Source organism: Pteropus medius, unplaced genomic scaffold, assembly GCF_902729225.1.
Source record: "Pteropus medius unplaced genomic scaffold, Ma_sr-lr_union100, whole genome shotgun sequence".
Taxonomy (NCBI): domain Eukaryota; kingdom Metazoa; phylum Chordata; class Mammalia; order Chiroptera; family Pteropodidae; genus Pteropus; species Pteropus medius.
The window spans coordinates 5,349,961-5,375,575 of NW_024349505.1; the positions used below are offsets into that span (position 1 = coordinate 5,349,961).

General features: G+C 39.0%; 1 long non-coding RNA gene across 1 annotated transcript in view; it reads right to left on the reverse strand.

The window, feature by feature from the left end:
- Window positions 1-1,405: 1,405 nt before the first annotated feature.
- The window catches only part of LOC120618106 (uncharacterized), a 65,998-nt gene continuing 41,788 nt past the window's right edge, over window positions 1,406-25,615 (reverse strand). The window contains exons 3-4 of the long non-coding RNA XR_005657145.1: window positions 5,814-5,904; window positions 1,406-1,471 (exon numbers count right to left, since the gene is read on the reverse strand). This is a non-coding gene — a long non-coding RNA (uncharacterized LOC120618106). The remainder of the gene's footprint in view (window positions 1,472-5,813; window positions 5,905-25,615) is intronic.

Consider the following 25,615-nt stretch of genomic DNA (forward strand, 5'->3'; position numbering starts at 1 on the left):
TTAAGACTTTTTGGAATGAGTAAAATTAGAGAAATAATAAATGCATGGTAGAGGGTTCTTCTTTTGGATTTACAAACTATAGATTCTTCACTTATCAACCTAAGCATGCCTAAATAAATAGGTGTTTAGTATGAAGGGAAGGTAGAAGTAACACGGAAAGAACAGATGCTTTTTTCAGGCATACTTAAAATCCTCAGAACCAGCTGGTTTGGAATTCTGGAAGGAGCCTTAATCTTTTGATCTGATGAAAAAGCATCTTTGCAGTATGAAAGGCAGAGAGACAAAAGGGGCTGCACGTCTTCTCTAAGAGCTGAAAGCTCCCATTTGGTGAGAAGGGGATGGTTTAAATCAGGCATGCAAAAATAAATTACTGAACCACCCACCTCTTCTCCTACTCAACACCCTGAGCCAGGAGTTCAGGCTGCCAAGCACCCCCAGCCCTCAGAGAACAACTCAGAGAAGAGAAAACTGTGGTTGGGGTTCTGGTGGAGGTGGAAGGGCAGTGAGGGGGCCAAGACTTGTTGTACATAAACACGTCCCCACACTTGGGCAATAGGAAAACTTTTCTTGGAGACTTGAATGCATATGAGTCAAAAGGAAGCATCAAATCTCTGAAAACACAATTTAGAAAAATACGTTTTGGTTTTTCTGCAGATCTGAAAGCATATTTGACCCAATTCCTAACACTATCATGTTCTCTGTAATCATTATGTGTTTGAACTTTTATATACAGCTTATATCCTGTTCTAGGCATTTGCAAAAGGACTCTTAGAGAAATCCATTTTATCTTTGTTTTTGGTAAGAATTACTGAAAATTCCAGGCATTGTGCAAGGTAGTCGGGACAGCAGTTAATCAGCCTAGCTCCGCCCTGAAGGAACTAAATTTCATGGCAAAAATATAAACACAAAATAATTAAGGGTCCTGGTGAAAAATTAGACTGATGCTATCAGTTTATCTCCTTTCTTGAATTCTACTAAAACGATAGCAAAGAAATAAAAAGAGGTATTAATCCACAGGGACAAAAAGAATAGACGATGGCAAGTGAGCAAATTGTTGGAATAAAGAAAGCACACAGGAGAGAAGTTGCAGATTTAGAGGAATGGAAGAAGTTACAACCCAAGAGCTAGCTGAGGGGTTACCAAATGGAGAGGGGAGATTTACCCACAGGTTTTACTAATACATTTCATGGCGGGAAGGTGGGAACGCTGTATGTGACTACTAACTCTACTTTAAATTAATGACCAACTACTACTTTGAAATTTTCAGAACTGTTAGTTTTGGATGATGGTTAATTGCATCCAAATAAATTCCACCCATTCTAGGCACGATGGAGCAGAGAGAATAGGAAAACAGATGAGAAAGTTCATTCATTGGTTTGCATGATAGAATGCACCTGGCTCCATTTGTGTCTTAAACTGAAAGTGAACTGATTGGCTTTCATCTTCCAAGTGTCCCATTGTTGCAGCAGGCCTTAAAAAAAAAAAAAAAAAAAGACTGTAAAGAAACATGCTCTCTTGTTAGTATAAAATAATTAGCTAAGTATGAACGGGAAGCAAACCAAATGGTGAGGGAGTTCCTGTTGTTTACCTCCTTTCCAATTCTGGACTGTAGTTTCCAAAAGCAACAGGAAGGCAGTTTTGCCCCAAGAATTTTCAAACCACATAAACCATTCCAAACTCCCTTTGATATGCCCCAGCTACTCAGCATTTCCCAAAAACTCAGCTCTGCTCGCTTTGCTTCTAGAAGTCATGAAGTACAACAGTTCTCAATGCAAAGGTGCACTCTCACCCTGAGAGAGCATATGGACGGTTCTTACAGAGTCAGACAAAGGGCCCATAGTTTTGCTTTGAATTTTCCCTTGTGACTCCAACCATAAAATGTAAGAAAGTTGTTATGCAACCAGGGCTAGCCAGTGGGTGGGGTTTCCATTCCTTCTTTTTGGATAATTCAATGAGAAACAGATTAAATATTCCTAACTCTGCCCTTAGTCTGTTTTACAGAAGCCAAAATCTGTCAGGCTGTTCTCAGAGACAAATGCAATTTTGCCAAATATCCACAGTAAATTTCCCAAGATTGTGGAGGTGATATAAACACCAGACCAAAAATGATATATTTTTTAAAAAAACATATTTTTTAAAATTAAGGTTTTTTTTTTTCTGATTACCTATTCATTGCTGGTAACTTTGGAAATTTAGAAAAATATAAAGAAGGTAGAATTGATGACTGCTTGATGATTAACTAATAGGATGTATGTGATGAGGAAAGAGAGGGATTGAGTGAATCCTCAGGCTTCTCACTGTGACAACTTGGTAGATAGTAGAGCTATTCAGATAGAGAGCACTCCAAGAGGAATATATTAGTGTGAAAGATAAACTGCTTAAGACATTTGAGCTTGTGATGTGGGAAGAACATTGGAATGGTTAGGTTCAGTAAGAAGTGGGAAAGTCTGGCTGGGGCTCAGGAGAGAGAGAAGAACCCGAGACGTAGATTAGGAGGTCCTCTGCAAGCATGTGTGATGAAAACCATAGGAGTGCATAAGACAGCTCAGGGATAATGGGGAGGATAGGAAGAGTTACAGAGAGATGAGCAAGTAGACAGGAATTCACAAAGAAGACTAGAAGAGGCGTCCAGAGAAGCAGGGTAAAAACCAAATGGGAAATGAGAAAATGAAGCCCATCGGTGTCGATGACATTTCCAAAAATTTATTTATGAAGAGGAGGAGAGAGAGATTGAGGAAATATATGTGAAATTGATTCAGAAGATAGAATGAAAAATTCTCTGTTCAGTCTCCTTTCACAATACAGAGTACTGAAATAGTATAAATAATTCTACAACACCAGACCTTCTTGTTTATAGCCACTTGGAAAAAAATACAACTTTGTTTAAATCCAACATTACCTATAGCACACATAAAGCTTGATGCTGCTAGAGAAAAATGCAGACTCATAGTGATGGGTTTCATTTCGTTCTCATGAATATTAACCTCAAACAGGTTCTTAGTGCTGCCCAGCAACCCTACATGCCCTACTTGAGTCACTCTCCCTCTCTCTCCCATGACTTTGGTACCTTCTCTTCTCTCAACAAATCTCCAGCCTAATTCTCCTCTATCCATGCTTTCAGTGGTGATCTGACTTCATATTTCACTGAATAAAGAGAAGCAATTAGAAAAGAATTTCCGCAAGCTCCAGACCACACCTCCCTATGGGTATATATACCCTGCCTTCTCCCAGGTTACTCAAGATGAACTGTGTAGGCTCTTGTCCAAGTGCCCATCTTGAGCTCAAGATTCCATCCACCCCGGCTTTACCTCCAAGCTTCCCAGACTTCCTTCCATAATTAATCATCCAAACAGGGTAATGCCTGTCAGCACAGGGTGCTTCGTGGGCCAACATCTATTCTTACAGCTTGGTACCTATACTGTGCCAATTGTCACTGTTTCCAATATTACCCCCTGAATATGGTTCAGGCTTATTTCTCTAGCTCTATCTTGATTCACTTTCATCTGCGTATTTTATGCTCCAGAAATGTTAGACTAATTATATTCTCCATCCAAGCTATCTAGTTTCTTTCCCGTGTGCCTTTACTTCTTTCGTGTCCTCTACTTGCAACGATATTCTCTGAGCTGCACTCTCTGAGCCCACCTTCCTAAACGTTTCTTTTTTGTCTGGCTAATACCTCACCAACTTTAGTACTGAGAGCTCAACCATTCATTCCTTTATTCCACTAATGCTTGCCAAGTCCACAGTAGGCATCAGGCATTATGTTAGGTATTGGTGAAACAGTAGTGGCAAGATGAGCACAGTTTCAATTCCTCCAAGAAAACCCAGACTTCCCAGATGTGACGTTTTCATTTTCTGAAGGCTCTTAATATTCTCTGCATACTTTTATCCTTCATCTCTCATGTAATATAATTATCTGTTTATGTTTTGTTTCCATCAGCAGATCTTGAAGCCTTTGAGGCTGAGGACTGTGCATTATTCACCTTTATTTTTTTAAAAGTGAACATACGAAAATGGATAATTTTAACCAAAAAAATCAAAAACCTTTTGGATAGTAAGAACAATAAATGGGAATTTAAAATTACACATCCTATGTAAGAAACACACACACACACACACATACACAATGGAATATTATTCGGCTTTAAAAAAGAGGGAGATCTTGTCATTTGTGAAAACATGGGTGAAATTGGAGGACATTATGCTACATGAAATAAGCCAGACAGGGAAAGAAATGTACTGTATGATATCACTTATAATTGGAATTTTTTTGAAAAAGTCAAACTCATGGAAACAGAGTGGAATGATGGTTGTTAGGGGCTGAGGGTGGGGAAATGGGCAGACGTTTGTCAAAGAGTACAAACTTTCAGTTATAAGTTGAATAAGTCCTGAGAATCCAGTCTACAGCATGGTGACTATCGTTAATAACATGTATTGTATACTTGAAATTTGCTAAGAGACTAGACCTTAAGCATTTTCACTACACATACACACGCAAAAGTAACTATGAAGTAATAGATTGTTAATAGCTTGATTGTAATCATTTCACAATGTATACAACATCAAATCATCACTTCATATACTCTAAATATGCACAATTTTATTCATCAATTAAATTTCAATAAAACTAGAAAAAATCTTGCTGTCAAGAATAAAATAATAAATAGTCTCATAAAATGTGTATATGTATATATATGAGTGCATATATATTCTATAAGAGCAGAGCCTTCAACTCTTCTGTTATTGCAGTTGTCATATTACCTGGGTTTTCCATGGCAATTCTGATTTAAACTATTCTTTTCCCTTATCACAATATAGAACTTAGCAAGTATATCAGAAAACACGATGTTTTATATATCTCAATTTCTTTTATGGGACTTCTTTAAGTACTGCCATTCCTTAAATCTATTAATTCTTCTGGGATATACCTATTACTAATCAGTTTTATACCTTCTCTGCACTTCAGTTTCTTAACCTGTAAAATGGGAATGATAACACTTACCTCAACGTTCTGCAGTGAAAATTAAATTAGATACAGTACATATAGCATTTTGTACATTGCCTAGCACACAGCTATTGCTAAATAACTGTTAGCTCCTCCCCCCATACTCAGCAGCTAAATTTTTATCCAAAATTCATTAACCAAGCATTAAGTTATTTGTGAATATTTACTCTGGCTGGCACTATGGAAGTTGAGGATACAGAAGAGCCCATTGAGATCCTTACAATCCTACAGGGAAGCCTTAGGGTAAACAAAAGGCAAATAAATGCTAAACTGTGTGGAATGATGAAGTCTCAAATAGAATTTAGAGGATAGAAATAATCAAGAATCAGTGAGACTTGGCTAGAGTAGGAAAAGATGGTACTACAACTCAGTGGGAAGCCATAGAAAAGTTTTCTAAGAGAAGAATGAGTTTCATTTCCTGCGCCTCTTCTAAATACAGATGGTCCTTGACTTACAATGGTTCTACTTACAGTGGCTCAACTTTATGATGGCGTGAAAGCAAGATAGTCAGTAGAAGCCCTACTTGGAATTTTGAATTTTGATCTTTTCTCTGGCTAGTCATATGAGGTAGGATACTTCCTAGTAATTCAGGGCAGTGGAAGCAAGCCACAGCTCCCAGTCAGACACGCATTCACGAGGGTAAACAACCAATATTTTATATAGTGTATTCATTTGTTAGGTGATTTTGCCCAATTGTAGGCTAACATAAGTGTTCTGAGTGGGTTAAGGTAGGCTAAGCTAAGCTATGATGTTCACTAGGTTAGGTGTATTAAGTGCATTTTTTAACTTAACGATGTTTTCAACTTACGATGGGTTGATCAGGAAGTAACTCCATTGTTAAGTTGAGGAGCATCTGTATTTGGCTGTGATGAGAAGAATGATGAAACTCAGCTCAGGTCCTGAAAGAAAGAATGCCCTGATTGATTATTACTGTCTGCCCTGACTATGCAACGAGTTTCCCCAAGACCAATGCACCAGCTTTTTTTCTTTGCCTGTCGCAGAGCATCAGGGAATGGTGAGGAAAGAAAATTCTTAGCCATACCCTTCAGAGGTCTTCCCTTCTTTTTTCATTTTTGCTTCCCTCAGACTCTGGCTTATAAATCACCTCACTCACTGATAGGCTGGTTGGGCAGGCCATGCTGCATTCTGGATGCTTGGCAAGCTCATCATCATAGTTCTTGCAACTTACAAAAGGCTAGAGTTCTGCCTAGTGAAGAGCTAGAGCCTCTGAGTTTGTCAGTGGCCTCATGGGAAGCACAATTATAAAGTATCTGACTACTCCTGTCCTAAATATGCCACCTTGTGAAAAATGATGGCAAGAATATTAATCCCAAGAAGGCTTCCCTGAGGCTCCTTATGTTGAACAAACTGGGTTACCTAAAGGTAGATGGTGACTCTGTCATAAAACCTGCATGCTGATGGGCCTGGAACCTGCAATATTCTGCCATATTTTATTTATTTATTTATTTATTTATTTATTTATTTATTTTTTCAATTTTGTTTTCATTTTATTAAAAAAGGCTTTATTGAGATCTCATTCATATACCCTAAAATTCACCCATTTAAAGTATACAATTCAGTATTTTTTTTTCTGGCTTTATTAAAATATAATAGACTATTAGTTGCTCATATTTACATTGTACAATTTAATTTTTTTTTTCAATTATAGTTGGCACACAAAAATATATTAGTTTCAATTGTACAGCATAGTGAATAGAGATGTGTATAGTTCACAAAGTGATCACCCCACTAAATCTAGTAACTCTCTTCCCCCCACATATTTATTAGATTATTAACTATTTTCCTTATGCTACACTTTATATCTCCATGTCTATTTTGTAGCTATCCATTTGTACTTCTTAATCTCTGTGCCCCTTTTCACCATCCCCCGATCCCTCTTCCCATTTAGTAGCCCTCAGAATATTCTCCGTATCTATGAGTTTGTTTCCAGTTTTATTGTTGTCATTTGTTTTGTTCTTTAGATTCCACATGTATGTGAAATCATGTAGTATTCGTATTTCTCTATCTGACTAACTTCATTCAGCGCAATACCCTCTAGGTCCATCAAGGCAATATCTTTTTCCATCCTCTTATAGTCTCTGTGTGTCTTTTAATCTGAAGTGAGTCTCTTATAGGCAGCATATGTAGGGGTCTTATTTTCTTATCCATTCAGCCATTCTATCTTTTGGTTGGAGCACTTAATTCTTTTTCATTTGAGGTACTTGTTGATAGGAATGTAGTTATTACCATTCTTTATTCCTGTTTTTGATGCATGTTTTTTCTTCTCAAAGAAGTCCCTCCAACATTTCCTGTAATACTGGCTTGATGGTGATAAATTCCTTTAGCTTATTTTTGTCTGGGAAGCTCTTTATCTGTCCTTTGACTCTAAGTGATAGCTTTGATGGAAAAGTATTCTTGGTTGTAGATCCTGGGTTTTTCATAATGTCAAATATTTTGTACCAACCCCTTCTGTCCTGCGTAGTTTCTTTTGAGAAATCAGCTGCCGGTCTTATGGGTACTCCTTTGTAGGTAACTTGCTGCTTTTAAGATTCTCTCTTTGTATATAACCTTTGGCATTTTAATTATGATGTGTCTTGGTGTTGGCCTCTTTGGGTTTATCTTTTGGGGGACTCTCTGAGCTTTCTGGGGTTGTATGTTTATTTCCTTCATCAGGTTAGGATTCCATCATTATTTCTTCAAATAGCTCTTTGACTTCTTGTTTTCCTTCAGGTACCTCTATGACATGGATGTTTCTACATTTAATTGTGTCCCATAGACTCCTTAAATTTTTATTATACTCTTGGCTTCTTTTTTTCTTGCCATTCTGATTGAGTGTCCTTAGCTTCCCCATCCTCTAAATCAGTGGTTTGATCCTCTTCTTTATCCACTCTGTTGATTCTCTCTAACATACTCTTCATCTCAGATAATGTGTTCTTCATTTCTGACTGGTTTCCTTTTATAATTTCCATATCCACTTTTATGGTTTTTTTTTTTATCTCTTTGTTAAAGTTCTTACTGAGTTCATCTACTCTTCCCCTAAATTCATCGAATATATCTATAACCAGTGTTTTGAACTCTGCATCTGTTAGATTGCTTGACTCCATTATTCCTAGATCTCTGTTCTGTTCTCTTATGTGGTTTCTGCTTCTTTGTTTTCCATTATGGCTGCCTTTCTGCATCTGTTTCTACGTACTAAACAAAGATCCTAAGTCTACTGGTCTTATTAGCATGGCTTTGTATAGTAGGTGTCCAGTGGCACAGTCCTGAGAAGGATTCAGCTACAGGCCAAGTTTAGCCTCAGCCTGTGTCCCTCTGGGGCCACCTGTTAAGATTCAGCAAGCAATCCACAAGTGTTGTGTTTATAGTTGCCTCCAGAAGCCATGCCAGAAACCAAAGCCAAGCTGCCACCAGTGTGGGTCTTGGGGTTGGCTCAGTAAGGAGCACCAGACTTACCAAGGATACAACTGAATGTGGCTTAGGTGGGGCCGTGAGTTGGGGGAGGCAGAGTTTCAAGAAATCCTCTGGGCAGAGCTACCTCCGTTATCTCGTTCAATGTCATCTCCACTATGGTGGCGCTGCATCCCTACACTGGGTCAGGGAAGGGCTCTACAGAGGATCAATGGATACTGCCAGCACTTCTGCCCAGGAGAAAGCCTCACTTCCAGCCCTTGCTGCGACAACTCAGTGTCCCCCTGTAAGTCCCTGGTGTCCCTACCGGCGCTGGTGCTCAGAGCTAGCAAATCCATCAGCATGAAAGTCTGGTTGAGGACATGGCCCCTTTAAGAAGCATCTGCAGTTGCCGGCTGCTGCTGCCACAGCCTCTGTCCCACTCAGCCTCTCAGGACCAGGCAGCCTCATGTCTTCACCCCGTCTTACCTTCTACTGTTGTAAGTTGATTAATCATTTCTCTCCCTAGTCGTAGTGCTTTTGTTCATCTAGACCCCAGGTGACTTTGCTTGCTGTTTACTCCATGTTTCCATCCAAACTTTGATGTGGTTGCAAGAGGGGTGAACAAAGCCTCTATCATCTATGCCATTTTTAGGTGTCTGTCCCATTCTGTCACATTTCAAAACCAGTCCTGATGGTCTCCCAAATCATGATATTGATTAGGAAGCCTTTGTGAGAATGATCTGGTCACCTTATACACAACTAGAAAGGGCCTCAAAGGTTTATTTAACACTGAGCCATAGTGGTAAGAGAAGGATCTAAATTATTATTTTTAAAAAGTTCTAAAAGAATTTCTATTTTAATGACTCTTAAAAGATACTATGTTCTATGAGGAAGACAGAGCTGGCTCTCTGAGAAAACTCAGCAGAAAATGAGGTCACAGGCCTTGTTACATGACTTTACTAAGGGCTAATATTAATGTGTACATGTATGCATGTCCTTTGTGTAGTATCTATAACACATCAGCTGCAAGAAAGGGACAGTGTTCCCCTTGCTCCCTCACAGATGGCAATCAGGAAATAATGTATTCAACATGCTGTTAAAGCTTATCAAAGTGGCCTGCTACATGTCACTTTTCACAAGGTAAACCCATAAAAAGTAATGGTAAACCTCCCCCCCACCACCACAAAAAAAAAAAGAAAAGAAAAAGCTGAATTGCTATAGGAACAGACAGAAAAAAAAAAATGTCTGATGTTCTGCTGGGAGGTAAGCTCAAGGATGTAAAAGTACAAATTTACCAGGTGGGTACTAAGGTGGAGTGGGCCTGTACTCCAGACAGAGGAGCAGCCCATGCAAAGACCTGGTTTGTTTGGCATGTCTGGAACAAAGGGCATACTGGCAAAGTTATGAGAGATGGGAGGCTCAGGCCCCCCACAGAAAATGGGAAACCTAGAAACCATTCCACTTTGTTATAGTGGTAGATAGCTTCTTTTCTCCTATTCTCTTTGTTCTCCCTCCATTCATTACATGCGTAGTGCCTTCAACATTGTAATGACAGCTGCCCAGCAACCATTGTTCTTTCTTTTAGTAACAACAACCCAATTTTCCCCCGAGAACCATTCATTTCCCACTCTCATTCCATGTGGTTTAGGTATAGTGGGCCTATTTTCTAACTGTGGGGATAGGCTTGTGACCCAGAACTAGTCAATCAGAGCATAACATTTTATGACCATTGTAATTGGTTTAAGAATGAGCATATGACTCAAGCTGAATCATAACAACCTAGTGCTGGGAATTTTGCTGCATTTCTGGAGAAAGGAGAACTCCATAAGTTACAGTATCTTCATTCCACTAGGGTATGTGAACTGAAAGATGGAAGCCTATAGCAGCTCTTAGTCATGGTTACCACCATTTGGAGAACCAATAGGAGAATGAAACCAATATTGAGGACAATAGAGTTGAGAGATAGAGAAAGACAAGTTATATATATTTTTGAGTACCTGAATCTAGCTATGCTTGAAGTCACCCCAGCCTCTTGTTTTTCCAGTAACATGAAACAATAAACCCTTTTTACAATTAGATACTTGCAAACAAAGTGGCTTCTGAGACCCTAGCCCTGTCACTTCAGTGACTCACAGTGCCTTCGGGCACTTATTAACTGGATTTGATGTAAGAATCTTGGTCTTAGAAATTTTTAAGTACTCCAAGAGGACAGTTACTCAAACAGGAAATATTGGACTGCAGTGGCTCCAAATATCCTTAACTACTCTGACTTCCCACCCATATGTGCTTTTTAGTAAATATTTTCCAGAGACATTCATAAGGAAGGAAAATTATCCAACTCTGAGACAAGAAACTCCAAACTTAAATGGTGCATTTCCTCTTGAAGTTTCATCCAGAGCAATATAGCTCTACGGGTCTTGCTACTTCTACCATACTCTATGGTCACCTTAGGTGTAGGCAGTTGCTGTTCATTTTATACATTCTAATTCCCTTGCCCTACCATAAGACATGGTTCTTGCTGGAATATCTCATCCACTGGCTCACAGCAGTTATCATTTAAGCCTGCTCAATCACTGAATCTAAAAAGGTTAAGAAGATTTGGAATTAAACAGACTTCAGTTCAAGTCTGGCTTGACCAAATATTTGGTATTTGACTTTAGACAATTACTTAGCCTCTATGAGCATAAGTTTCCTCATCTGTAGAATAGGGCTAATGATTGATTCCCAACTCATGGTATTGTTGGGATTAAATAAAACTTAAACAATAATAAACAATAATGTATCAAGCCTGTCATCCAAGTTCACCATGACCTGACTTCTATTGACTTTTCTAATCTTTTCTTCATTATCTCTATTATCCCCTCCCCACTCCCATATAAACTCAGTTCCAACCACACAGATTCAGTCATCACACCTGAATGTGCTTTGCATAGCTTCATTAATGTGGCTTTGGCTCTATAGTTCCCTTTACCCAGAATGTCCCATTGTCTATTTTCAAGACCCAGATCAAATTTTACTCTTCTATGACTCCTTCTTTTACCAAGTCAGCTTTTTTTTTTTAATCTCTTGGAGAATTTCTGGTGGAACACATTTATAATATTGTATCAGATTTTTGCTTTCTCTCTATCGTGTACCCCAAACTATATCCTATCTAAACCTCTCGGTATCCCTTCCAAGAGCCTTACACATAGGTTGTACTCAATGAATATTCGCTAATATTTTATCTTTCTCTCAATCATCTGTTACTGGGTAACACTGAAATTCTAATAAGTAAATTTAAAAAGAGGACTTAGCTCCCCTGCTCTATAACTCCCCACAAAAGTCTGTGCAGCTTAAGGTTCTCTTTCTGCTTTTGAATTTGCAATTGGAAACATATGGTGATTTGGAAGCCAGCCATTTTTTTCTTCTTTCTTTTTCTCCCTCTCTCTTTTAAAAAAAAAAAACTTTAAAACCTCACTAAATATGTCAAGAAACAGCAATGAAAATGTCAAGAAATTGTAATATTGCTTATTGCAACACATACACACACACATGCATGCATGCACGCACACCATTGCTGGTGTGTTTACAAGATTCTGAGTTGAAAAAAACAAGTGCTAATTTTAGATTTTGGGTTTTTTCCTTTAAGTCATAATAAAAAAAAATACAAACACCAACTGAAACCCCAGTGCATAAAACCGCTTAGTCATACCCACTAGGCACTTTCAAAAACCAATTTTCAGGAGAAAGGATTCTCAACTCTTTGAATCATTAATCCTGCTGTCCTGATGAATAGAAGGAATTAAAAGCACCACCAATGGAATTTTGTGGTCTAGTCTTGGATGGAGAAGTCAAAAATGAGAGCTATGTTTTGCATGTTGTTTCCCAGGTCTTTGAAACCCCGCAGTGCTTAAGACTCCTTCTCATATCCTAACCCAGAAGAGAATGAGCAACTTCATTTCTCATTGACAGCAATGCCAATCTTTTGACATCCCAATGATCATCACAGCAATCTGTGGTGAATCATGTTTTGAAGTTCTGACTTCACTTGGGAAATTACCAACTGGTACAGATGAGTCCTTTTTAGCAAAGCTCTGACTTTCTAAGCACTCTGGTAATAATAGCTCAGTTCTCATTGCAGTAATGGAAGGCAGAGTGGGAGAGGGAGACTGAGTGTTTGTGGACCAACTGTCTTGCTTTCTCCAGGAGGAATTCCTGACTCCTGGCTACTAGTATCTCCAAAGGAAAGCTGTCTTCTCCAGAAACATCTCAGAGAGCTGACATCTTCAGGCCCTTAGCCTTTGTTCCCTCTCTTTCCTGCCCCCTTATAAGGATCAGTAAATGTTTTGAAAGCAAGGCAAACAGAATCTTCAAAAAGATGTCTGTGTGTCATGTGATCATTGGTTATTTACATCATTACTGGAACAAGCTTTTTTTTTTTTTTTTACTGTAATCACTGAGACTTCAGTGATGAGTTCTTCATTGCTAGTCAAACCATTATTCAAAAACAAATTCAAATTTCAGATTCTTGTGAGACCTTCCTTGACCACCTCAGTCCTCTCAGAGTCATTTCTCGGTCCTTATGAAACATATTGATTATACCTTCATTTGTTATTCACTATGAACTTCTTTCTCTTTCACGTGGGTAAGACTTCTCTTCCTAAACAGACTGGTAATGTCTCATCTCATTTTAGTGTCATGTTTAAGAGAACCCTGGAGCTAGGCAGTCTGGGCTACAGTGTGGCTCTGTAACTTTCTCAGCCTGACATTACTTTCAAGTTATGATGATACCTTCCCTTGATGATTATCGGGATGTCAAAAGATAGCCATTACTTACAAGCGAGTCACATTACTTTCTGTGCCTCACTTTCCTTATCTATAAAATGATGATAATAATAGTATCTACCTCAAAAAATTGTCATGAGTATAGTGAATGGATGTAAATTGCTTGAAACAAGCCTGGGGAATAGTAAACAATAAATACTGTTATATATTAGCTCCCTCAGTACCTCTTATAGCAATCTATACCATAATCAACTCATTCATCTAACAAACAACTATTGTGCACCTACCATATTTCAGAAACCTTTTAGGTGCCAGTAATACAAGGGTGAAAAGATTAACAAGGTTACCCTTCATAGAATTTGCTATCTAGAGAGAGAAACAGATGATAAACAAATAATGTAATGTAACTTAGCAAAATATAACATAATAGGAAGTGATTTCAGGTAATGTCGTTTTTGAAGAAGAATAAGCAGGACAGGGGATAATGTATGATGGGGAGTGTTATGGGCAGAGGGTAGGGGCTTACTTTAAATGATCAATAAGCACTTAATCAGATCCCTTGACTTATTTTAAATGATCAATAAGCACTTAATTATCAGATCCCTTGGGAAGCTCAAAGCTGTGTGCTGCAAGTCTTTTCTCAATGTAACATTAGAAAGAAGATTGTGAAGAATTAAGACATATGGTAAAGTTGGCTAGGTCTGCCCAGATGTCCTGCACCACACATCCCCTAACTTTGTTTTATATACCCCTTCTCTTTAATTCTACTTCTTTGCTAATCATAGCTGTCCAGAAGTGTGCTAAGAAATTTAATCAGTGATTAATCTCCAGAACTTCCTTTTCATTCCTCCATCAAAATTTGCCAGTACTAAGTCTCTGTCTCTGAGGCTTCTCATTCTCTATGTTTCTCTCTGTTCCAGTAAGGTTTTCTAGTGCCTCTTATGTGTAAAGAGGGGAAAGGCCTGTAATTCTCAGATTATATTCCTGGTTTAATGATGGGTTTCTGAAAATATGATCTTAACCCATGTATTTTATCTAATAATAGGAATTGTATGGTAGCAAGACCAGGGAAAGACGCCTTAGGTGCAGGAAAGACTTTATGATACCTGTAAAATCTCATGTAGGCTGCAGCCTTGGCCTAGGAGATGTATTTTTATGATTAATTATGATTCCAGAATCACATAAACCTGGGTCAAGTCTTGGTTTGCTCTGACAATTCTTTCTGTGTGATTTTCAGAAAGTAACTGTTTCTCAATTTCCTCATCTGTAATATGAGGAGAGTAACACTACTTCCCATCTCAAGTCTTTAATGTGGATGAAATGATTTAATATAAGTAGCATATTTGGTACAGTATCTGGTATATTTCAAGTACATAATCATATCTTCCAAAAATCTGCTTATACAAATACAAAGTCTCTTTGTTTGACCTAAAGAGGGATTAATTTACACAGCTGCTCTTTAGAATGGAGCTTTTGATAGCAAATGTGAATATGGTTTCTTTCCTAACCTGACCCTGAGCAGGAAATGGCTTCTTTAGGTTGGGCACATTGTAATTGTGGTAAATCTGTATAAACTTATTCATAACATGTTGTGTTTTGCTTGGTGGTTCTGAAATGTTCAAAAGAAAAAGAAGCTAGGTTACAATTAGAGGACACATTCACTAACTGAGAGAAGTTTGAGCAAGTGGCTTAGGAGAAAAACAACACTAAGGAGTGGTCCTTGCCTTCAATCCTTCAATAAATGGGAGGTTGGGTGTCATCTGAGAGAGATGGCAGCAGGAGATCAAGGTGGCTTTGGAAAGAAATTAGGAAAAGTTCATGTTCCTGGTAACTTGGTGCAGACGGGGTGGAGGAAGAAACTTTCTCTGAAGGATATAAGGGAAAAAGCTCCTAATTTACTGATGAGTGAGAACCATCACTGCCATTCTCTATGTAAAAAGAAACTGGAGGTTGCAGCAGTTGAGGAGGATCTAGGTATTTCACTTATACTGAGATGTTTATATTTCCTTTAACAAGGCCACCTCTTATACCAGTTTAGGAGCACTATTCACAAAAAGGTGAATGGAACTCTTGGAGCATAATTCCATTGTGTTCTGTGCAAATAGAATTCCTGGAGTTGTGCAAGGCAATAGCCCTGTCTTTAAACTCTTGTTCAAATTATGTTATTTGTATTGCTCATAAGAATTGGTCTCTGGGAGTATTGTTTTATTAGTTAAATGGTGTTTGCCAGTCCATGAAATAAATTAGTGATTCTCAAAGTGTCATCTCTGGGCTACCTGAATCAGAAAACATTGAAGATGTGTTTTTAATGCAGATTCTTGGGTTTTACTTGGATCTTCTGACCCTTGTGGATGAAGCTCAACAATCTGCTTTTCATGAGCACACATGTTAGAGTGAATTCAAAACAAAACAAAACAAAAAACATGATTAAGAGAATTTGGCATAATTACTCCCTCTCTTTTAAACGTTAGAGGTATACTCATCATAGATGTTTCTCAGGTCAATGCTGCAACTAGTTTTTGGTCATTATTGGGTTTAGATAAAGTATTTCTTTTAGATGTATTCTAGAACCTGGAGTAACCTATCTTACTATGTATGGATTGAAGAGTCACTTAAATGAGGAGGTTCCATAGTAAAGGCAAGAATTTAGATTAAAAAGAGCTTAGCCACTGCCTGACAGAAAGCAAAGAAAAAAAGACTTTCCATTTCCTAAGTGGAAAATAAACAAACTAAAACAAAAACAACAGGGAAAAAAAAGAACAAAGCCTCTCTTTTAAAAGCAGCTGCTGAATGCCATGCTCAAGAAGGTCCTGGACTGCTGAATCTTTGTGATGTTGGTTCAAAGCAGGGAGCACAAGTTCTCCATTCCCTCTCTGCTAGGTGAGGGAAGGTAAATTTCAGTCCTTCTTGGACTTTGTGTCTATAGTAGATGCTGTGATGCATCACACATGACTCCTTTACTCTCCCAGCTGTTGAGAGTGAGGCTGCCTAAGAACCCCAGCATCCCTTATGGGGTTCACCTCTGTTCAAAAGAGCTGCCTGGCCAAAATTCATGCTCCTTTCCAGATCATCTCACATCCAGTGACTGATCCAATTGGAAATATAAAGGCTTACCCTTCCTGACCCAACTTAGGACAAATTTGAAGAGTCATTTCAGCTTTAGAACTCCCCTTAGTGCTGACTGAGGCCTCTAATGAGATTGAGTCATAGGTCAACTTCTCCCTCTGTCCAATTCTTCCTCTCTTCCCTTCCACAGTTCTTGATTCCAATAATACTCCTTAATAAACCTCCTGCATGCTCAACTTCATCTCAGAATCTGTTTCATAGGAAATCTACCCACGGCTCCTCTTTTGTGAAGTCAGAGAGGTTAGGTCAAGGGTAAGGGGGGGAAAAAGGATATATATAGATATATATTTCATATTAGGCCCTGACCCTGGAAATGTATAAGCATGTTCCTGTTGGTACATGAGAATTCTATTCTATTAGGGGAGTTTGACTGAAATTTCATTCTTAACACCGAATTATCTGAATAATACTATCTGCCACTGAAAACCTTACCTTAAAAGACTTGCCCCAGTAATTTCACCCTGTCATCCCAATCACTATGCATATTTTCCAAAAAAACATAGAGAGGTATTCGTTAGACCGACTTAAGTAAAGATGGCGGGATTTCTTTTTATCAGAATAAAAAACATAGTTCCCATTGATCGAGTCATTTATTCATTGATTCATTCATTCAACAAATGTGTTCTGGATGCATACTATGAGACAATTGATCCAGGCTTTGGGGACCAAAACTTTTGGCCTCTTGATGTCTACTTTTCAGATGGGAGGAGACAAAAAGAAATAAATACAAATAAATATGATAATTTGGGTTACTGATAAATGCTATAAAGATAATTAAAGAGGATAATATTATAGAAAACTACTTTGAGCAAAAGTAGGCTATAGGGAGCAGTACTTCAGATACATTCATCAATAAAGCCTAGGATGAGAAGGCAATGTTTAAGTAAAGAGCAATATTTTAGTAGAGTCCTAAGTAAGAAGATCCGGGTGGAAGCAATAAGAAGTACAAAGGCCTGAGGCAGAATTAAGCTTGAAGTAAAAAAAAAAAAAGGTTCATGTGCCTAGAATATGGCAAGAGTGGAGAATAAGATGAGGTCAGTGAAGAAAGCAAAGAGAGATTATCTAGAGCATTATATGTTACAGTAAGAATTCTCGATTTTTATTTGAAGGGCAATAGGAGATTACTAGAGCATCTTATGCAGAGGAGTGACTTGATCTGATTCACATTTCAAAAAGATAATCAGCTTCTATGAGGAAGATGCATTGTAAGGGAACAAGAAAGAATTGGAGAAACCAATGAGGAGGTAGTTCCAGGAGACTGGTATGAAATCATGATGCCTGGACAATGGCAATCTCTGCAGAGAAAAAGACAAATGGGTGGGTCCAGGATAATTTCAGTGATATGGAAGATAGGACCTGCTGGTGGTTTGGATCTGGGAGAAAAAAAATTCATGACTCCTAGATTTTTAGCCCGAGTAATTGGATGGGTTATGGTGCCATTTTCTGAGATGGGAAGATAGCATTCAAGTACTCATATAAAAGATTAATGTTTTGCCTTGAGCAGCCACTGTCTTTTCCTGACAGAAGAACTGACAGAGACACTGCTGGATTTTTCATACTTCTAACAGCCTCACCTTCTACCTCTGGGGAGCCAATCTGCACTCTTGCCAGAATCTCTCTTGAAATTTGTTATGCTTCACTGTTCCAGGGCACTTTATTATAAATGAGTAGCTAAAGGCAAAGTGTAATTAGGGACAAGGGTAGTGGGGCATGCAAAGTTGGCACCCTGCGAGCTCAGCATCACTGTACAGGTGTCAGTTCTTTGTAACACCACCATTGCTGTTCAACTGCCCAGGCTCCCGCCACTTATCCTGATGGGTAGAGGGACAGGTAGACCAACCAAGTATGACAGCTTCAAGATCCAAAACTTGATAATACTTATTCCAATCATGGACCCATCTTTTATCAGACACCAATAAAAAAAAAATAGATTAATTGGTTCAATCAGATTCAAATGTTTCTTCTAAGGACAATAGTGGAAAGCAGTATTTTAGTTGGGATTTCATTAGACTGATTAACTAGTAGGGACTTTCAGAGTTTCCTATATTTATTTAACATTAAGGCATTTTATCACATGAAATTTGCTGCCTTAACTATGGAAAGTCTTTAGATTTCATGATTTTTTTGTTGTTGTTCATGGATATACTTTTTCTCTAGGCTAGAGTTTTTGGGAATCTTTTCTCTATTTTTCTATTATCCCTTTACAGATTGTGTTTCACTGGATCTGTTTAAGTTCTCTCTTTTTCCGTTACTGTTCAAGCCAGTCCATTAGGATATACATTTCATGGACCAACTTCACTCATTTTCTCTTGCTACCCTTATTTTCCCTGATCATTTTTCTCAGCATTTTGCTTTTATATGTATATCTTTTGGAACTGCTTGAATATAGCAGAGTTTATATCATGCATACATTTGGATTCATATGTCCATTCATATAGCTATTGTCAAAAAACTAATTTTCTTTTTAGATCCCAAAGAAAAGATCTTGAGGCAGGGGATATTTCCTATATAAAGCTATGCTTCAGTGTTTGAGAAGAAAAAACATGATGTTTTATTAAAACAAGGCATATTTTCTGGAATTTTAATTTTAAGAATATTGTTAAAAGAATGTTGTTAAGGATCAGTGATTTTAAGGATATCATTTTATATTAAAATATATATTAAAATGAAAGATTTTCAAGAATTTTAAAGATTAAATATGAAGCTTATTAGCTCTTATGAAAAATAAGCACTATTTTAAAAAGTTTATTAGGGGCTTCTGGTCAAGATGGTGGAGTAAGTAAATGCTGTGCTCACCTCCTCCCAGACCACATCAAAATTGTAACTAAACTTCACAACTGAGAACTGCCTGAAGTCTATCGGAATGCAAGTCCTATAACTAAAGATATACAAAAGAAGCCACCTCGAGACCAGTAAGAGGGGTGAAGACACAGAACAAGCTGGTCCCAAACCCATGTATGGCAGTTAAAAATTAGGAGGGTATTTCAGGAGCAAGGGGTCCCAGCTCCACACCAGGCTCCCTAGTCTAGGGTTCCAATTCCTGGAAGAGAAGTCCTCATAACTTCTGGCTTTAAAAACCAGTGGAGATTGTGGCTGAGTGAGAAAGAAGACTGCTGGAGTCTCAGGCATTCCTCCTAAAGGGCACAGGCACAGACTTACTCACCAATGGACTCATTGATCTGAGCTCCAGCACTGGGGCAGCAGTTCAAATGGCACTAGAAACATACCAGGAAGAACTGAATTGTCTGGCTTCAGAGTGAGGAATGGAGAGGCAGCTTTCTCTAAGACAGAAGCACTGGCACAAGTCATTGTTCTTCTGTTGAGCACTCCCACCACTCAGCCTACACACACAGGTGGATACTATATCTGAGTCTCCATTAACCTAAGATTCCCCAAAACCCTGCCTACCCAACTTGTGGACCTACACAAGCCCCTTCTAGTGGCTTTTCCATACAAACAGCCTATCTTGGCTTATGCCATGGACTTTCCTAAAATTTCCCAAAGGTTCATAAACCCCAAACAAGCAATATCTGGCCTCAGTATGTTCTGTACCTCTTGCTAACAGCCCCAAGCCCAGCACTCAGTTTGCAGCCAGCTCAGTTTGCAGCCTAGCCTCTGCCAGGTACCTCCAAGCCCAGCACAAGTGGCAACTATCTGCAGATTATTTTGTAGCTCATACAAAGTGGCCTTGGGCAGGGCACAGGTAGTAGCTGACTTTGGCCTGTACTAGAGCCCCTCCTAAGAAGACCCAGAACCAACACACCCTGTGGTCAGCTTCAGACCACACCAGAACATTACCCAACCACTTTCACAAACAACACACCCAAAGGGCAGATTCAGCAGGCCCCATAGCCCTGCTAAAGCAAATCCTGCTGTGTAGGCTCACCCCTGTACAACAGCTTCTCTACTGTAATCACAGCCACTCCTCAGAACCAATCAGCCTGAGGGCCAATCCCTCCCATCGATGTGCCAACAGCAATCAAGGCTCAACTAAACAGGAGGATAGACACAACACACACAAGGGACATACCTGCCGCACATGAGTCAGGTGACCAAGGAGAGTCACAGGACACTTACTACATAAAGTCTCTTTACCTAGACTGGGAGATATAGCAATCTACTTAATATATAGAAACAATACAGGGAGCCAGCCAAAATGAGAAGACAAAGAAACATGTCTCGAATGAAAGAACAGAACAAAACTCTAGAATAACTAAAGAAAATGAAGACAATCTACCAGATGCAGAGTTCAAAACACTGGTTATAAGGATATTCAGTGAGAACTTCAATAAAAATTTAGGAAATATAAAAATTGAGATGAAAAACATAAAAAAGAACCAGTCAGGAATGAAGAATACAATAACTAAAATGAAGAATATGTTAGAGGGAAGCAACAATAAATTAGATGAATCAGAGGATCGAATTACCAATATGGAAGATAAGGTAGCAGAACAGAACAATCCAAAAAAAGAAAAAAAAAAGAGCCTCTGGGACAACATCAAATGTACAAAGTTTCACATCTTGAGGGTTCCAGAGGAGAAGAGAGAGAGCAAGGAATTGAATACCTATTTGAAAAAGTAATGATGGAAAACTTCCCTCATCTGACAAAGGAAATAGACATACAAGCCCAGGAAGTGCAGAGAGACCCAAACAAGATGAACCCAAAGAAAACCACACCAAACATATCATAATTAAAATGTCAAAGTTTGAAGACAAAGAGAGAATCTTAAAAGCAGCAAGAGAAAAGCTGTCATATGTGGGATCTAAAAAAGAAAATAAATAAACAAAACAGAAACAAACTCATAGATACAGAGAATTTTTCGATAGTCGACAGATGAGAGGAAAGTTGGGGAGACAAGTGAAAAAGAGAAAGAAATTAAGAAGTACAAGTTGGTAGTTACAAAATAGTCATGGGAATGTAAATTACATCATAGGGAATATAGTTAATAACATCGCAATAACTAGGTATGGTGTCAGATGGATACTAGATTTACCCGGGTGATCAGTTCATAAGTTACATAAATGTCTAATCTCTTTGTTGTTCTCCTAAAACTAATATAATATTGTATACCAATTGTAATTGAAAAAATTAAAAATTATTTTAAAAAATAAGTACCATTTATCCTCCACACTTCCAAGCTGCCTCTTACTTAGGTTCTTTTAATCACAATAAATTATACATTTCACGATGTCATCATATACAGAACAATTCTGCCCTTTACCAAAGGTAGAATTTTTTTGGAAGTTGCAGTGGCCTAAATTGTTGAGCTAACATAATTCTGGGAGGGTTTCAAAAGAGTTTGCCACAATCAATAAGCAAGCACTATGGGTATGACTGGATAATGGTTTTAAAGAACAGAGAGGGTTTGATACCCATTTTAACTTCCTATAAAGTAGAAGGATATCATCTTAAATAATATCTGATAACTTACCATAACTCTAAAAGAAGCACAAATCAGAAAATGAAGATGACCTCTAGAATAAAGATTTTATCAAACATTTGCATAAATTATTCTTTTTATGTAGCTGTCTTTTAAAAGAGAGGTTGTCTTAGTTTGGGTTCCTCCAAAAGCCATCTCTGAAGTAAGCATTTGGATGCCTATAGTTTTTTTGAAGGATATCCTAGGAAACATGTGAGAGAGTTGGAGAGTTAGGCAGTGAAAATAAAAAAGCCAATAAATGGTGTGGTAATGAGCAAGTTAAACTAGGGCTACTGGCACTCAAACACACTGGGGGTCTCTCAGGGCCTATATGTTTGGTCCTTCATAAAGAAGATTCCATGATAGAATTAGATGTGTAAGAGAGTTGGTGAATGACATGACCATGAGAGGAAAAGAGGAGGGAGCTGGAGGTGGTAGGGAGAGTTGTCAAACCACAATGGAGATCAGTCCCCAGTAAAAGGATGAAAGAAAGTTAGGTAGGATGAGTCTTAGACTACACTGCAGTTCTAAGAAAATTACAGCCAGTGAATAGAGAGAGTCTGGAGCCAAAGCCATCCATCAGAGGAGGACCATGTCTCTCCAAAATGGGCCTGGCTTAGTATCACTGCTGCTCTTTGTCATTGGCTAAGAGCTAATGTGTGTGAACTGCGACTTCAGCAAGAACCTAGCCTTTCCCTCACAGGTGTTTTCCTCAAATCTCTTACAAATTTCATCTTGTCTTGATGTCTGCTTCTTGAAGGACTTTAATGAACAGAAGTGGTACCAAGTGTTGCCCAAGAAACAAACAGTAAAATAAGGATTTAGGACTGGCACACTCATTGCTCACCAGGTAAAGAAGATGCCATCCTGAGTGGTAGGTGGGGCATGAATAGTCCCTGGCACAAGGTGGCTGCTAACAATTTCACCAGTGGTAACATGGAATAATGTCCTAATGGAAGAGATTACCAATGTAGGTGCAATGATTCAGGTATTTGAAAGATCTGAAGGAAATTTTTTGCAAAGACAGCAGAGTTGGCTGGTTACTACTAAATTGTAATGATAATCTATAGAGCGATAATGAGAAACTGGCAGTCATTAAGAAGTAGTTAAAAGCTAAATGTGAGAGACAGAGGGCCTCTTTGGTAGCTTACAAGGAAGCACTCATCTCCTGCAGTGGAAAAGCAGACATAGCCAAGTAGCAGATTGAAGATCAGAGCTCAAAGAACATCTGTATCCTCAGTCAAGGCAGCCTTGATTGGGAGAACTTGAGAACCTGAAACACGGGCTAGGGACATCTGGATAAATGCTCCTGAGGATATTGGTTCTGCAGACGCCTCTAAACCGTCATAACCTGCAAAGGTGGTTCATTCATTCCTAGCAAGAACTAGCATTTCCATGGCACTGGAAAATGCTGCAGAGGCCTCTTGTCTGCAAGGCAACAAATGTTTCCCTCAGCAACTGCCCCTGTCTCCTGTCCTGGCTGTCATATTGGTAACTGGGGTTAAATTCCAGCATAACTCAACCAGAAACATGCTGAGCTTCATAAGAAGACAGAAACCCAAGGAGTTTCATGAATTAGCTAGCGTGTACCAGCAGGAGCAAATGTAGTACCACTAGGATAGGATTTTGAGAGTACTTGATCGAAAGGACTAGAATGTAAGGCTGGAAAAACAAGAATTTATTGATTCAGAACTTATGAGGTCCCGGTAATATGGGGTCCTAGCTAAAAAAAGACTCCTAGTGAACTAATTGGGTTCAGAGACCCACCCAGTCATCATTTTCCTAGTCCTGGAGTATATAATTGAAATTTATATACTTGGCAGTTGGAATAACCTCTACATTGGGTCTTCAGGTTATAGGGTAAGAACTACTACAGTGGAGAAGAAGAAGTAAAAACCTCTAAAACTGTCCCTGACCCTGGCCAACATGGTTAATCAAAAGCAATAACGCATCCCTGGAAATAGTAGAAGTTAGCGCCATCATTAAAGACCTATGGGATACAGGGGTAGTGATAGTCATATTTCTGTTTATTACACCAGTCTGGCTCTTGTGGAAACCAGATGGATCCTAGAGAATAAGTGACTTCATTGGCATAACCAATTCACTGAAGGCATAACCAAGTAGTAGCCCCAACTGCAGCTGCTATGCCAGACATGGATTCTAGCTAGAGCAGATTAATAAGCCTTCAAATCTATGGTACATAAGATCAATTTAACAGATGTGTTGTTTTCCATGCCAATTAGAAAAGAGGATTAGAAAGAATTTGCATTCATGTAGGACAGACAACAATATCCATTAGGTCTGTTGGATCATCTGGCTAAAGTGGTAGGATTTTGCCTCAAAGCTACATTAACTTTCTCATCCTGTGCCATAATATATTCATAAGAGAGCTGTATGACGTGAATATCCATACCATAGCTTACCACCGATATAATAAATTGATGCATAAAAAATGATGAATTTGCTTGTAAGAGAAAGTGAGATAAGTCTTATAAAGATTCCAGAAAATTATTCTTCGTCGAGGTTTTTAGGGGTCCAAAGGTAAGGAGTATAACCTCCAAAGTAAAAGGCAAATCAATGTATCTCCTGTCCTTGATCATAAAGAAGGCAGCATAGAACCAATTAGATCTCTTTTGAAATCTGGAGGCATCACATTCCACACTAGAATCCTGCTCCAGCCCACTTACTGAGGCTACCAGCTTTTGGGGTAGGGGAGTAGAGCAGGAAGGAAAACTGTAGCAGACCCTAACTACACTGCAGACAGCCCTGCCACTTCAGTCATATGGTCAAGCAGAACCTATGGTGTTGGAGGTATCTATAGTGGGAAAAAACCGAGTATGGAGCTTATGTCAGCCTCAGGGCAAGAATCACAACACAGGCCCCTGGGATCCTGGAGCAAGGCCATGACATCTGCAGCAGAGAATTATATGCCTTCTGAGAAACAGTGTCTGGAATATTGCCCTGGTAAAGACAGAACGCTTAACTATGAAGCACAAAGTGACCACGCTACTAGAACTGTCCATTTTAAGTTGAATTCTGTTGAGCCTGCCAAGTCATGAAGTCAGACAGGCTCATCAATAGCCCATTGGAAGATGGAAGTGGTATATTTAGGAGCAAGCTTGAGCAAGACAGTGGGCATTAGTAGCCTCATTGGCAGGTAGCCCAGACTCCCATGTCACCCACCTCAGTGGCACTAGCTCACACCCACAGCCATATTGGGGCAGAGGAGGCCCAACCAGTTTAGAGAGAAGGAAAACTCCCACATTTAGTCCATGGAATGATCAGCTTGGTACATGGATGGTTGCTGCATTGTAGCCACATTCTGGGGGGCCTTAAAGGAATGAAGGGTGGATAATCTGCTCAGTGGGTGGAGCTGTAAACAATGCATCTGGTCTTCCATTTTGTGTAAAAGGAGAAGTAGCCCAAGGTAAGAACATGTATAAATTTTTAGGCAGTGGTCAATGACCTTGCCATTTGGTCAGTGACCTAAAATGAGAAAGACTGGAAGATTAGAGACAAGAAGGTCTGGATAGATGCAGTGGGCATGGAGCATGAAGATTTTTTTTCACATGTTAGCATCTGCCTGAAGGCATCTACCATGGAAGATGTGCTGTACAGCCAAGCAGACAAAACGAACAACCAGGTAGAAAAAACAATTAAGTAGACTCAGCTACTTGACATCAGCCAGGCTTTATTATCAGCATTGGCACTTTTCACACATGAACAGAATGGTCAGTAGCATAGACAAAGCTACATATGGGCCAAATAACATGGATACCCACATACCAAGACTACTAGCTCCTGCTACCTCTGTATGTGCAACCTGTCAGCAAGAGCGAGCAGCTCTGAGCCCCTGACATAGCCCTATTGCTTGAGGAGACCACCTTAGGGTCAAGATGACTACAGTGGT